This window comes from Gracilinanus agilis, chromosome 2 (genome assembly GCF_016433145.1).
Source record: "Gracilinanus agilis isolate LMUSP501 chromosome 2, AgileGrace, whole genome shotgun sequence".
In the NCBI taxonomy this organism is placed as follows: Eukaryota; Metazoa; Chordata; class Mammalia; order Didelphimorphia; family Didelphidae; genus Gracilinanus; species Gracilinanus agilis.
Window position 1 is genome coordinate 112,416,460 of NC_058131.1, and position 15,263 is coordinate 112,431,722.

Sequence of the window (15,263 nt, forward strand, 5' to 3'; positions counted from 1 at the left end):
TGAAACTAGCTCCATTCAAGGAAAAATGAGTCATGAGAACAAAGGGGCAGGTCAATAACCCATGCTCAAGGTCACATTTCTACAAACACCTGCTTGTTCTCAGATAACACCTGTTCTGAGTCTCAAACAAAAAAGGGCAGGGCTCTATCGATAAGTTCTTTGCCCTATACTATAGGGGGAATCATGACCCCCAGCCTCGGTTGAAGGGAAGACAATGAAAGAACAGACTCCTTGACATATCCTCAGGAGGTCAAATTTCTTCTTTGTCCGAGTCCTAACATAGCACTTCTTAAGAAGATTAATAGGAGTTAGAAGTTTCCCAGGTGTTCCGGACAATCTATGTTCCGGTGTAAATTCAGCACGACCTGAAATGATTATCCAAAGGAAAGGACAGCTCTTGTAGCATTCATTCACTATGGCTGGCCCATGGCCAGAAGAAAATAACCAGTAGGACTGTGTTCCCCTTTCTCTTTTCTCTTTCATTCTCATATACCAAGAATCTGTTGCCATAGAAAACAGAATCATAGAGATGGATGGGTCCTTAAAAATTATCAAGTTCAAAGCATTCATACAACAAAAGCTACTTCAAATGTTCTAGGCATTGTTCGAGGTGAAGGGGAAGATAAAAAAGATAAACATGACATCACCAAGCCACTTAAAATCTAAAAAAGAAGACAATGTACATTAACAAATAATATAAAATTAAGTAATAAAAACTAGTTCTTTAAGGTTTGTACAGTGCTTAACAAATATTATCCCATTTTGTCCTCATAACAACTCAGGGAGGTAGGTGCTATTATTATTATCCCAATTTTATAGATGAGCAAATTGACATAGCAAGAGGTTAAGTGATTTGCCCATGATCACACAGCTAGTTTCTGAGGCCAGATTTGTACTCAGGTCTTCCTGCCTCCAGACCCAGCATTCTATCTACTGTGTCACCTCTCTATATATTGTAAGTTCATAAAGGAGCTTTGAAATGCTGAAGAAGAAGGAGTCACCCTGAAGGACTGGCTTCATCAAGCAGTTGTCGATTCAGCTGGGCTTTGAATGATTTCAATAGCCTGAGATGAGGGGAAAGGCATTCCAGGCAAAAGGAATAATGCAAGCACAGGCACAGGAAAACATGAGATACATTGAAGGGAATGAAAAGAATTCCAGCAATTCCTACATTTTGTAAATAGACAGCCTGAGGATACAGCGGTGAAATGACTTGTCTAAGCTCACACAATGAGTGACTGAGCCAAGATTAGGACCTAGTTCTCTTGACATCTAGTCTAGAGCTCCTTCCTTACATAGCTACAGAAAACCAATAGAGATTGCTCGTTGGCAGAATGCTAGTGTGAGGATGAGTCAGAAAAAGGGTTATTCCAGGGTACCAAAACATAGAGGACATAAAAATCCAATTCCTCTGACTCCTCAAGTGTCTGTCTTAACTAAAAGGGGTTCAGAGGCATTCAAGGTGATCCAATTCAGAACTGGGGCAGAAACAAAGATGCTAAGGTTATTTACATATAGGGTCAACATCTGCCTTGGGCTGAGACTCTCTGTCTTTAAAGATTGTTCATAATGAGCCACAACTTTCCAGGCTTGCCAAGATATCAAGCATGCTGATCTTTTAAGAAGACTAAATAGACTAAATATATCCACAAGGTAAGCATGAGCAGAAAGAGGGGAAATTATGATGAGGGAAGGAGAGGACTTATTTTGCCTAATATTCCTAAATAACTCCAACACAGAGGGAGGGAGTTCTCCAGTGAAGGCCACCTTGTTTCTACTCTGTCTGATATCTTTGTCAACGATTTGGATGAAGGCATAGATAGACAACATACTTATCAAATCCTAAAATGATGCAAAATCAGAGATAGAGATAGTTACAGATATAGATACAGATAGATATCCTCATTAGATTTCTAGCTCCTTGAAAGCAGGGATGATTTTGTTGTTATTATTGTTTTGTTTTTGTATTTCTTTGTATTCCTAGCGCTTAGAGCAGTGCCCGGGATACACATAGTAGATGCTTAATAAATGATTCCTGATATGATATTTGGACAACAAAATCAAGATCCCAAAAGATTTCAATAGGCTACAATGATGGGATGCATCTGGCCAGATGAAATTCAAAAGAGATAACAGCATACAAAAATGCATTTGACTTCAAAGATATAGAGCTAAATTTAATATTAAGCTAAATTTATATTAAGCTGCACATGTATAAAAAAGTTATATTAAAAAGTTTATATGGAAAAGTTAGTGCGAGCTTGGTATGAGTTAACAGCAAACTATTAATAAAAAAAGCTACTATGATCTCAAGCTACATTTAAGGGAGGGATGATATTCAGAAAAAGGGAGATGATGAACCCATTGTATACTTACTGTCCTAGTCAGACAGCATCTGGAGTGCTATTATTAGGACAGGCACCATGGTTTAGGAATGACCCTGGCAAACTGAATCATATCTAGAGGAAGGCAGACAAGATAGTGAGAAAACTAGTAATCAGGCTATAGAAGGATTAGTTGAATGGTCAAGATGACTAAGGCTGTTTGCCCTAAAGAAGAGAAGAACTGGAAAGTCATGATAAGGAGTTTCTCATATTTGAAGAGTTGTCATTGGTAAGAGGGATTAGATTTGTTCTGCTCAAAACTAGATAGAAATAGCAATGATGGCTATAAGTTTTAGCAAAGCAGATTTTGACTCATGTAAAGAAAAAAGTTCTTGGTAATTAAAATAGTCTGCAAATGGAATAGGCTACTTTAGAGATGAGTTCCCCATTATGTGAAATCTTCCAATTAAGGAGAAGGGAATAAGTTTTAGTTTAGTACCTACTGTGTGCCACATCCTGAACTAAGTGTTTTATAGATATGTTATTGGATTCTCACAATAATCTTGAGAGAGAGGTAATTTTTACAATTAAGGAAACTGAGGCTAACAGAGGTTAAATGAATTGCTGTGGATCATACACCTAGTAAATGTCTGGGGCTAAATTTATGTTCTATTCACTATATCACTTAACTGCTGGTAGCTGACCTCTTGACAAGGATATTGTAAAGGTGATTTCTGTTCAAGGATAAAGTTCTCAGGTCTCTTCCTGTTCTGAGATTCTGGGAACACCACTTACATTCTGTTCAAGAATCTCTAAGACCCTGGGTAAGTCACTTAACCCCCACTGCCTAGCAATACATAGTATTGATTGTAAGGCAGAAGGTAAGGGTTTAAAAAATAAAATAAAAATTGCAAAGACATACCACTCACCTATCCCACCAAATCTAAAATTTGCTTATTACTCAAAGCTTTCTATATTCCTTCTCTATCCCTTCTAATCAACTTTATCTTCTGGGGTTCCCCAATATGAACTATGCTTATCTACACACGTGCAAAACCCCAAACACACATGTAAGTGCACATGCACGCATGCAACATGCTGATTTCTGACTGAGGTCACTCATGGGTGCTTCCCCTCCCTGTGGGCATCTAGTCCTAACCATCCTTCAAGGCTAGCCTCAAGCTCCACCTCCTCCACAATGTTTTCCTTGACCATTACAGCCCACCCATACTTATCCTTTCCCTTCCTGATTTTCTGTAGCAAATGTAATTTGCTCCACCTAACTTGGGATTTAATCATGAGGAGAAGCGTTATATAATGGATAGGGCATTGTACCTGGAATGAGGGAGGCTGGGGTTTGAATCTCACCTCAGATTCTAGCTATCTGACTCATCTGTCCTCATCTGAATATCTATCCCTAGAGTTAGATTTCATGACCTCTAATATCCCTTTCAGTTCTGAATCTATAATCCTACATAATATATCATTTAATTCTATCATGTGTTTTTATGTCCTGACTCCTCGACTAGATAGAAAGTTCCTTGAAAGCAGGAATTTCTCTAGTATCCCCATGATACTTAAAATAGCATCATTCACAAAGCAGATGCCAAGATAATCTTGTTCATTGATTTGATTGAGTTTTCCTCCCTAACTTCCAAATTCTACCCAGAATAGTTATGTCATCTTCAGTGGAGGTCTTTCTAACAGGCAGCTGATAATAAAGCTTTCCCAGATTGTGTGGATAGGTTTCATGGGGCTATTTTCATCCTTTCCCACCTCCGTTTAAATATGGTTTCTATGACTATGGTTAGATAGCGTTCCAGTGGCATAGAGTCCGGGGAGAAAGGGCCAGAGTTGCTTATCTGCCTTGGCACTTTGGAAAGAGCAAATTTCTCTACCACCTGGCCAATCTGGGGATGTTCCCGGAATGGCTCCATTTATTCACAGCACAGATCCACCCAGGGGTAAAAATACCACCACAGAAGGACCTTCACTAGCCATGAAAATATGGAGATGGATTGAGTGAACCACATACACATACAAAAAAAAAAATTACACAAAGGTTGGCCACTTGGGGAGAAGCTAAAAGAAATAGGAATTCTATTATTTAGTCTGGAGAACAGAAGGCAGAGGCATATAACAAAAGTACAGAATGAAGATGGAGAAAGAATGAATAAACATAATAGTCTTCTTATTCCTACTTCCTGACCTGACTCTTCAATCCAGTGTGACTGGCTTCATGGCTGTTCCACAAGCAAAATACTATTATTCTCTCGGGTGGTCTCCCTGCCTAGACTGTTCTCCATCTGCTTCACCCACTGATCTCTTTGGCTTTCTTCAAGTTCCACCTAAAAATCCCACCTTCTAAAGGAACCCTTTTCCTTTTAATATCTTTCTTCTGTTAATTATTTTCTATTTATTCTCCCTATGAATTGCTTCATGTGTATTTATTTGCATGTTGTTTTCTCTAGTAGATTGTAAATAACTTGAGGGCAGGAACAGTCTTTTGCCTCTTTTTTATCCCAAGCCCTTAGCACAGAGTCTGGTACATAATAATTATTTGTTTGATTGACTGATTGACAGAATATACAAGGTAAGGGTTTTACAGTTGGATGAACTTCTTTGCTTTAAGGAATATAGTTAACGAGTTTCATTGAAGTGGTAGGGGCTGTCATGAAGTGTCTCCTTTACAGACATAAGAAAAGAGGAAGAGGGACAGCTGGGTGACTCAGTGGATTGAGAGCCAGGCCTAGAAAAAGGAGGTCCTGGGTTCAAATCTGGCCTCAGACACTTCCTAGCTGTGTGACCCTGGACAAGTCACTTAACCCCCATTGCTTGGCTCTTACCACTCTTCTGCCTTAGAAACAATACATAGTATTAAATCTAAGATGAAGGTAAGGATATTTTTTTAAAGGGGGGAAGCAATTTTGTCAAAAAAATTGTAGTTCTTAATTAGAAGGGAGGGGAAAGAGTCCCCTTGACCATTTCTGAGGATCAGCATATGAAAATAGGGCTACAGTTTGAAAAGTCCCTTTGTTGTAAAGTTGCTAGAAGAGATGTCACTCTACTTTTCTGTCTCATCAGAAATAATTAATCCTGTAATTCTATCCTTCAGCTGTTCCCTTAAACTGAGAATGTTTCTTCTGTTACTGTCTCTGCTAAGATGGACCCTGAAGAACTCCAGCCACTTACCCAAAGAAGAACTACCTCAGATCATGGGAACAACGCCTTCGGTCTCTCAAGCAAGCTAGAGCACTTGTTGTGTTTTAAGAAAGGGGTAGGGAGGCAGGAAGAACAAAGATTGAGTCTCCCTCATCTTCTCTGTCCCCCTCTCTAAAGTTCCCTAAAGCTGAGAGAAGCAGCTCTTTTACTGCCACAAAAACTGAGGCTTACTTTCTCAAGGTCAAAGCTATCTGAGTGGACAACCATCAAGCAGCCAAGTGCCACCGTTGACATCCGTTGGCTTCAGCCACAATTGTGGTTTCCAAAGGAAATAACTCGTGTGGCCGTTGTTTGCACCTGTCACTCAGTGGAGCTGGGTCTCACAAAGAGGCACTGGAGCCCCACTGGGGCTGCCCAGAGAGCACCTATCTTCACATGACGGGCACATGCACATGCAATTCCAGACACCATAAATTGACTTTATTCAACTCCATTGATGTTCATTGCTTGATGGATCAGGGATAATTTTCTACACCCTTTGGGCCAGTGAGGTACGTCATCGGCACCCCGGGAACATTGTATATGTTATGGAGACAGTGGATTTGGTCTAAATTGGTTAAAAAGACCTCACAGCTTGCGTTAAGTGAAAGGGAAAGGAGATAGGAGCCAAAACTGAAGGAAGGAACCTAAACAAGGGAAGGAAATGAATGGCCTGTTAGAATTGGTTTCCTTCCAGCAATCTCCAGGGATGGCAGTGGTGGGGAGGGGACAAGTAGAAGGAGCCTCTTTCAGGCCCCGCTGAAGTTATCAGGGTTTAGCCAGCCCGTGAAGGAATAAAGGAAATCAAAAGGCAGAGGGTGAGAGCAGCACCATCATTCAGAGTCAAGGTTCTTAAGCTGGACTCCAGAGGAATCTGGGACTAGATTTCAAGGAATTCCATGAACTTGGGTAGAGGAAAAAAAAAAAATTATATCTTCATTTTCAGTAACTGCTAGCTAAAATGTAGCAATTCCTTCAATTATTTAAAAACCATTCTGAGAACAGGAGCAAAGGGTTCACCAGATGTTTGGATCCAAGACACAAAAACAGTGAAAAATCCCTGCATGAGAAGATTCCATTCAATTCAACCAATATATATTGAGTATCTCTAATGTGCCTAGTACTGTGCTAAACTTTACAAAGATTACTGAAAATACAAAAGCTGTACAATGCGATCTTTTCCACGCTTTGTATTTTTACAGGGGACACAAAATACATATGTGAAAAGAGACACACACTCACAACATAAGGCAATGGATGAAGGAGAGCTGAAAGAGAGTTTCTGGAGGGCTTCCCAGGAGGTGGAGGTCCCATTTAGGCCATGGCAGGCGAGCAAGGCCTAAAGGAGGAAGCAGGACCTGAGCTGAGCCCAGTAGTTAGTTCTTTAAAAGCTGGGTCAGGGTCAGGATAACTAGTTGGCACAGTGGATAGAGTGCCAGGCCTAGAGTCTGGAAGACCTAATTTCACATCTGACCTCATATACTTACTGTGTGACCCTGGACAAGTCACATAACTGATTGCCTAGCCCTTACCATACTTCTGCCTCAGAATTGATACTAAGATGGAAGATAAGGAGTTGTTTGTTTATTTGTTTTTTAAAGCTGGCAGGGTTTCCAAGATCTCATCCTTTTCAACCCCCTGCCTTGGGATTCTTTAGCATGAGCACCTGGAGAAGTCTACAGGCAGTCTTTAACCCTGAATTAATTCTATTCTATGACATAAAGCATCTAACATCACCTTTGTATGGATCTTCAGATCCCCCCCAGGACTCTCCCCTCCCAGTGGATATGGAAAAATCTTTAGGCCTGCACCCTGCAAACTGCACTCGGCTCCTTCCCCATAAGTTATTTTCCTGGGGGTCAGCAGTACTAAAAAGGAGGGGAACAAAGCCCTGGGTGATTTAGTTATTAGGATATCATGTCTTTTCAGTTGCAAAATGTTTTCAAATCTCCAGTAAAATCATTTTTATAAAAACTTCCTTTTTTCCCCCCTGAAAATGCTTTAGTTAAGATGAATTTGGCTGGTGTTCTGACTTCTCCTTTACTTCCATATACAATTCAAATACCACTGAACACAGATTGTTTTTAAACATTTTTTCTTATAAAAAGATGACAAGAAGGTTACAATACTCTATTATCTTCCTTTCATTAAACCAAAGAATACCCTCAATCATGCTTGATAGAAATGAGAATTCATCCTTCTCACAGATATGCACAGTTTATGTTTTTATAAACCCCAAGTTAAGATGTCTTTCTCAATAAATCTCTCCCTTGCTCTTTGCATTTAAAAGGGACCAAAACTCTACCAAATTGTCCAGATGAATTCTTTGAAACCTGAAAACTAACCCATATGCTGAACTAGAGAAACGTGCCTTCTTGGCTTTCCCCCTGAATCTCTATGAATAGGCCAAGAGTAATGTGTAACTGGGGGATTCAGTGTGTATGTATCTCAGTTTGACTCTGGGGCAATGTTGGCCCTCATCAAGCTGGCCCTTCCAGTTCCAAGATCCCCTTCCTGGGACGCTCACGTATCCTCACCGGATCCAAATAGGCTTAAGGACAAGGAACCACACTGCTCCTCATAGCAGGATCATAAAATGGAATGCAAGATTCCAAATTTAGTCAGGAATAGGACTAAACCAACTGGTGGTACTGACTTACCTGGGGAACTCTAGCTCCCTACCAGGCTCTCTCTATCTCTCTCTATTCAGATTTCAAGGTTGAACCCCCAAATTTAATAGAACTTTTACCCTTTGGTTCATCTGGGCAGGAGGACAAAGAGCCTTAAAACTCCAGTTTATACTTGGTCAACAAGGCATCCAGGTGGCATGGTGGATAGAGTTCTGGACATAGAATCAGTCGAATTCTGAGTACAAATCCTGCTTCAGATTCTTAAAGCTGTGCGACCCTGGGAAAGGCAGGTAATTTTTTAGGTCCTTAGTTTCCTTATCTATAAAATGGGAATATTAGCATCTGCCCCCAGAGTCATTGTGAGGACCAGATGAGAAAAAAAAAAGATGTAAAGCAACCTGAAAACTTTAATATGCTATATAAATGCCTGCTGTTTTGATTATTAAAGGCAAAGAGGCCAAGGAAATATCTATCTACACAAGCTAATCCTTGCCCCTCCCAAAGCTATGGCAGCACAGACCTACTATATCTTCTAGTACCATCTGATTTGGCTACATTTGTAGAGGATCCAAGCCCAGTTGGGTTTCTAATCTTTTACCACTGTCATTTTCTGCTCACCTCACTTCCAGAAAAGTGTTCTAATTATTCAAATGCAAAATGAAAGATCATAGAATCACAGTATAAGGAGCTAAAACTAAAAGAAGCCTCCTAGGTCACCTATTCAAACCCCTCTATTTGTCCAATGTGAGGTAGAATTATAGGAGCAAAGTTTTAGGGAGAGAGGGCAATTCTCTTAAGATCAATCCTGAGGTTCACCAGGTCCTCCCAGTAGCATTGAACCAGAAAAGGACTTTTAGATTGAGTCAGAATTATTTCCTAAGTAGTAGGGCCTCTCTCATACTGACCCCCCCCCCCAGTTTAGTGATAGCGAATCTAGGGCATGTGTGACAAAGATGGCACACAAAAGGCTCTCTGTGGGCATGTGACCTCCCCCCCAACCCAGTTCATTGCTAGAAAGGCAGAGGGACTCAGATAGAGCTGCTCCCCTCCCCCTCTCCATTATGCCTGAGGACATTTTTTTCACATCCCAAGGCCCTCTGCCCAGCAGCCCAAGGAGAGCACACAGATGGTAAGGTGGGCAGCTCATAGGTGGCAGAGCTGGAGGGGAGCAGAGCACTCTGGCCACTCCCCTAAACCTCTCTACATTTGCTGAAGACATCCCTCACTTCACCTGCCCCTCCACCCAGCAGCCCAATGGGACCACTTTCTCCCTCCCCTGCGTGGGATAAGAGGGGAAGCAGATTGTGCCCATCCCTTGGTGTGGGGGCATGGCACAGGGTCTGGGGTGGGGCAGGACCCAGCACATTGTCGGGTTCGCTATCATTGCCCTAGTTGGTAGCTATCACTTAATGGATACACAAATCACCATTAACAAAATCACTTGGTACCTCTTAGTTCCCCCTTACAACAAACCATGAAAGTCCCTCAAGTATTGGTTACAAATTCAGTGTTATTTTAGATACATAGATAATGCATTTATAAATTTCTGGTAGTTTTTGTGGGAATTTGGCCTGGTGGATATCTTTAAAAGTGACAGTGAGACATATGAAAAGCTGCCCTACGCCCTCTAACTGTGGAATCATGCTAGAGGAAGAGAGCATAGAACAAAGAATGGGGACAGAATAACCTGGAGGTGGAAATGGCAAGATTTCATACCTGGCTAAAGATTACAAAAGTCCAAAGGTTGATTTTTTGGCACTGGTTTTACGCAAGTGGAAAATTCCCAATTTTCTGCGTTTGCTCCTTTCCCTCAGAGGAAATGCAGTTTTCTTGGACTCCAGCAAATACATCTTCCTTTCCTGATTTTGAAATGCTAGATTCAATGCTCATTTACATCCAAATTTGCAGCATAAAAAAATCTGCTGTAGTTTCTTTCTCAAGACATTAAAAAAAAAAGGATGTAAGAAGGGTAAAGAAAGGGGAGGGAGAAATGAAAGAGACAGACAGAGAGGGGTGGGGGAGAGGGACAAAGAGAGGGAGAGAGAGAGGGAGAGAGAGAGAGAGAGAGAGAGAGAGAGAGAGAGAGAGAGAGAGAGAGAGAGAGAGAGAGAGAGAGAAAGTCTAGAGAGGAAGAAAGAAAAACCTCACCCAGTAAGCATTTTCCATACTTAATAATTTGATTTTGAAGGCTAGTCATATCAAAGAGCAAAATATTCAATATTGTTAATTCAGTTTTGCAAAATATATTCTTAATTTAAAAATGATTTTGCTCCAGGTGGTAGTGTAGTAATAAAGCAGTTATTGACCAGATCTTATTGATTGTAGAGTCCGCGGGCAAAGAGCACTGACCTTGCTCACACTCTTATTGCTTACTCTCTCCCTGGCCTTCTTCATCTATGCTCGCTCAATAATATATTATTAATATATATTTTTAGCAAAAACTGTATGTTACAAGGTTAAGGGCTTCTTAGTGATTTTTTTTTTCAAGCTACTCTCTCTGCCTTTGGGGTTTTAGGAGAAGAATAAACTCTGTAGCCAAGCTTCTAGATTCAAATGGTTTTACATGGAATTATTTCAACAATATTTTTGGAGAACACATATTCACTGTACACTTCTTCTCTGTCCCCCTTCATCACCGGTATCCTTCACTCATCATCACTTCTCCTCAAAAATAATGTCCTGAGAGTAGAAGCAATGAGTTCATCAGGCAGGGGCAGGTAAGACTTGGGCAATCAAAGGATAAGATGTAGCTAAGGTACAAGATGCGTCATGGTCAGACATCCACAGGCAGCTGCTGAAACCAGATGCAGAGGTAAGTGTCCTTTCTAAAAATGTCCCCACTGATATAGAGATATAAGTACAAGATTGTCTGTCTTGCTATCTCACTAACCTCTAAAAGAGGTGAAAATAGTAACTTCTGGTCCATGAGCAAAGCAAAGATACATAGAGGATAGTTGAATTTGCTATTCATTCAACAAATATTTATTGAGTGACTGGTAAACGCCCTGTGGGCGATCCAAAGTAGAAAGGGCCAGCTCCCTGATCTAAGTGGATAGAAAGACTATGAATAGCTGGCTGATTTTGTTTGAAGATGACACAAAGACAAAAGAGATAGGTTATAACAGAGTCAGAATTCAAAAAGATTTCTACTGGCTACAAGAGAAGGCTGAATCTAATGAGATTAAATATGATGGGGATAAATGTAATCTTATACTTGGGATCAAGACATCAACTTCACAAGAACAAAATGGGGAAGCATGGGTAGAGAGAAATTTGTCTGAAAAAGACCTACAGGTTTTAGTAGGTAGCAAGCTAATATGAGTAGCTATATCAGTCAAACACAGCTAATGTGCTTCTAGGCCACATTAAGAGAAATATAAGATCAAGATTAGGGGAACGATGGAGACTTGATTCTCTTCCCTGATCAGACCATACCTGACATACCATATTTAGTTTGGGGTACCATATTTTAGAAGGAATATAGATAAGTCAAAGAGTTTGTGGATGAGGGCAATGCGGATGGTAAAGGGTCTCAACACCATGCCAAGATCATAAGGAAAGAAAGGAGTTTGACCTGGATAAGAAAAAAATTAGTAGGAATACAGTTGTCTTCAAATATTTGAAAGGTTGTCATACAGAAGGATGAGATTTGTTCTGCCTGGCTCCAAGTGGCAGAACCAGAAACAAGGGATAGGCGCTGAAAAGAGGCAAATCTAGACTTGATAAAAAGATAGAGTTCTGAACAATGACAGAGTTCCTGAAATGGAACTGGTTGCCCTAGGAGATAATTGGCTTACCATCTTTGGAGATCATCAAACAAAAGCTGAATGACCACATGTCAGGATTAAGAGTGCTGTTGAAGGGATTTTGTTCAGGTATGGACAAGACTTAGATGGTCTCTCTAAGGTCCTTCAAAATTCTGAACTCAAAGGGCTTAAAACTAAGCTGGAGAAATACCACGTAGGTACACAAAAAGCTAAATGGAAAAAGGAATATACATTTATTAAGCACCTACTATGTACTAGGTACTATGTTAAACACTTTTCAAAAATAATCTCCTTTGATCCTCCCAATAACCCTGTGAGATAGGTACTCTTATTAGCCCCATGATGCAGCTGAAGAAACTGAGCAGATAGGTTAAGTGATTTGCCAGTAAATATCTGAGGCTACATTTGAACTCAGGTCTCCTGACTCCAGGTCAGCACTCTATCCAATAGACTTTCTAACTGCCTAAAAAATTAATGGTATGAAAGTTCAATAAAAATGGAAGACTACAATCCAAGAGATGGCACCAAATAGATTACATTTAGGAAACAAATTAGTTTAACAGACAAGCAGTTCTCTCCAGTTCAGAGAAGAGGTCACTACAAGATTGGAATGATAAGCTTCAGCTGAGCTTCAAAGGCTGCTAGGATTCTGGAGAGGCAGAAAGGAAATGAGAAGACATGCTAGGCAAGAATAAAGTCAGGAATGCACAGGCTATTTTCCAATTACTCTGTATGTATTGAATGTGTATCTGTTCTTTCCCCCTTTAGAATATAAGCTCTTTGAAGTCAGGAATTAGTTTTTGTTTGTTTTAAAATTATAATCCTAGGTACTTGGCACAGTATTTGGCACATAATGCTTAATAATTTTTTTTATGAATTGAATGAGTTTGTAATTGAAGGAGAAAAAATAGAACAGTTTGGAAAAAATGAAAAGTTTGTGAAGAGGAGTGGTAGAAAATAAGGTTTAAAAAAAGAGCTTTAAATTGCACTAAGACTTTGGGAACACCCCATACCTATCTGCATAGAATTTATTCTTTTTGCCAGATTCAATGTATAGAAGTTACAGAGAGACAACTCTACAGTGAAATTTTTTAAATTTAGTGGCAACCAAAAATGAAATGAAGTGCTTCACAAAACAGAGTTCCCCACACACACACCATAACAAGAGTTATTCAAGCAGATGAATCAGTTAGAAGAGCAAGGCAACCAGACCCCTGTTATGAATTACAAGGATACCACAGTAATAGAGAACAAACCTTAAAGCATGATTTTAAGGCTTTTTTGTTGTCATATTTTGTTATTTTTATCATTAAATCTTTGCTAACTTTATTCTTCCCTCTGTTCTCCCCTTCCCATCTTCCTGGAATGCATTTCCCACCTCCATCTCTCCATTTTTGCAAATTCTAGCCATGAGTTCTAGTCCAAATCAATGTCCCAATTTCCCAGGCTCCTTCAGTTTTTTCTCCCTTTTCTGTGTTTCCCTATTACATTGTAGGCTCCTCAAGAAGAGGGGCTGCCATTCCTGTTGTTTATACTTGTATCTCCACTGCTTTACAAAGTGTCTTTGTAGGTGATTCAAAAATACTTGTTGCCTATCTGCCTTTCTGATTACAAGAAGAATGATGAATTTTGTTACTATTGTTGTCCACAGAAAGGTTGTGAACTTTACATATGTGGAAGGGATATCAGCACTGATGAAATAAGAAACATTATAATATTTGTTTGAATGTAAATCTTAGAGTAAGAAAATGAGAGTTGTCCTGATCCCATACATCACAGGGAAATTCCTAATTCCTCTCATATATTTGTGTGTGTGTGCTTGCATGCACGTGTGTTCACCCCACAGTACCTAGAACAGTCTTGAGCATGTAATTTAAAGTGTATGTGTTGTACTTTTTAAATTGAGTCTTATATTGAGACTCTATTCACATATTCTCTCTACTACTATATATTTTTTAATAATTTTGATTGGAATGCAACAGTCTCTGAAGAATGAAGGTGACAGGTGACCCAAAGGGCAGTGGAGAGTCACATGGTGGGCTTAAGTAGACAGCTGCTTATTTTCAGTGATGACCTCTGTGCAAGAAATGGCATGAGAGAGATCATCTGAGAACCATATAATCATAGGATCATCCATTCAGAGCTGGCAGAGACCTTAGAGGCCATTAAGTCGAAACCCTTCATTTTATAGATCACAAACAAGGTTAGGGAGGGTCAGCCAGGCATAACAAATGGACTGCCCAAGGGCTGCACTGGTGTTCATAATATAGAAAAAGACCTGAACAAAGGTCTCAAATACATTGGTAGATCCTCTAGAGCAGTGGTTGCCAAACTTTTTTGGCCTACCGCCCCCTTTCCAGAAAAAATATTACTTAGCCCCCTGGAAATTAATTTTTTTTAAATTTTAATAGCAATTAATAGGAAAGATAAATGCTCCCGTGGCCATCACCGCCCCTCTGGATCACTGTAGCACCCACCAGGGGGCGGTGGCGCCCACTTTGGGAATCACTGCTCTAGAGAGAATCCATGAGAGAACGTGGAAGAATTTCAGGGGATAGAAGACAGAGATGGGCTGTTATCAGTAACCCAACTTAATGAAATTAAGGATCTATTGAAGCAGATTAGCGTATCACACTGATGACTGCTTCTTCCAATCTACCCCTAAGAGTTAGGTTGACTTAGGTCTTCCTCTCATTGGGTTGATAGATTTTCGAACTTTAGCTATCTAATTTGGTAAATTAGGGTTTTGTTTTCCTCCCTTGGTAAACCTCACATAAGACCAGATACAGTGTGTGCATCAACAAAAAAAATAATAATTGATTCCTGTGAATAAGAAACTTTATAGATTTCAATAGAAATCAACTGAAGTAAATCCTCTCTCAATTACTAGACATTCTAGTGTGGTGGGAAGAGTACCACTTAGCCAATTAAAAATCAAGAAACCTGTGCTGCGGTCCTGATGATCACCAACTGGGCCTGTGACTGGGCAAGACACAAAGTTCTTTGAGCCTTGTTTTCTTCATCTGCCAACTGGGGATGGTAATATCTAAAGGGGTCTGTATGCCCCTGGCTGGCAATCCTTATTCTGATAGCTCTACTTCTGCTCCATTCTTCAGTCCCCACCTCTTGTCACTTCTCTACTTCAGCCTGATTAGAAAATAGCAGAAACAACAAGTAAACACTGTCTCGTCACAGGGAAAAGGAGAAGGTTGGACTAAATGACCTCAAACGTTCCTTCCACCACAAAGATTTTATGTGGTTAAAACTTTTTTTGCTACTTCTAAGCCAAAATGATTAATCCCTACAGCACTCCTCACCTTAAGCAAAATTGTGTAGTTGGA